The sequence below is a fragment of the Octodon degus genome, unplaced genomic scaffold (genome assembly GCF_000260255.1).
Source record: "Octodon degus isolate 3935 unplaced genomic scaffold, OctDeg1.0 scaffold00029, whole genome shotgun sequence".
NCBI classification, from domain to species: Eukaryota; Metazoa; Chordata; class Mammalia; order Rodentia; family Octodontidae; genus Octodon; species Octodon degus.
The window spans coordinates 2,399,338-2,399,930 of record NW_004524605.1 but is presented as its reverse complement, the minus strand read 5'-3'; positions in this window follow the sequence as shown (position 1 = coordinate 2,399,930).

The window sequence follows — 593 nt, the reverse complement described above, 5'->3', positions numbered from 1 at the left end:
GCACTGCACCTGCAAATTGGTCGCCCTGGCCTGAACTGAAGAGTCCCAAACAGAGACAGCAGGGAGAGGAGCGAGAGCACCGACTTAGAGCCGCAGGGCCTCAGAGGGGCCGGGCTTCCCCAGGAAGGCAAGCGCCCTCCAGGCCTGGGCCGTGCTCCTGGATCCTGCTGTTGCCTCTCACGCTGCGCCTCCACCAAGTCAGAGATGGTCCACCTCGTTTTGCCATCTGAGGCACACTGGGAGGCAAGGAAGACTACATTTCTAAGAGGGCACTTGACCTGGAGCTTAGCCTCTCTATTCAAGAACTTTGTGAGGGAAGGCTGGGTGTCTGGCGTGCTAGGCAAGTCCTCTATGCTGAGCCACATTCCTCTGCCCTTGCTGTGTAATTTACACACAGCAAAACTCATCCTTTTTAGGATATAATTCTGATAAGTGTAGAGCTGTATAGCCAGCCCTATAATCAAGATAAAGAAGTTATGTCACCCCAAAATTCCTCTGATCCATGTGTAGTCAATCCCTCCCCGCCTCCAGCCCTTGCCAACCACCAATTGCTTTCTCAATGACTTTAAGGGTATTTTCCCCCTTTTTTATGA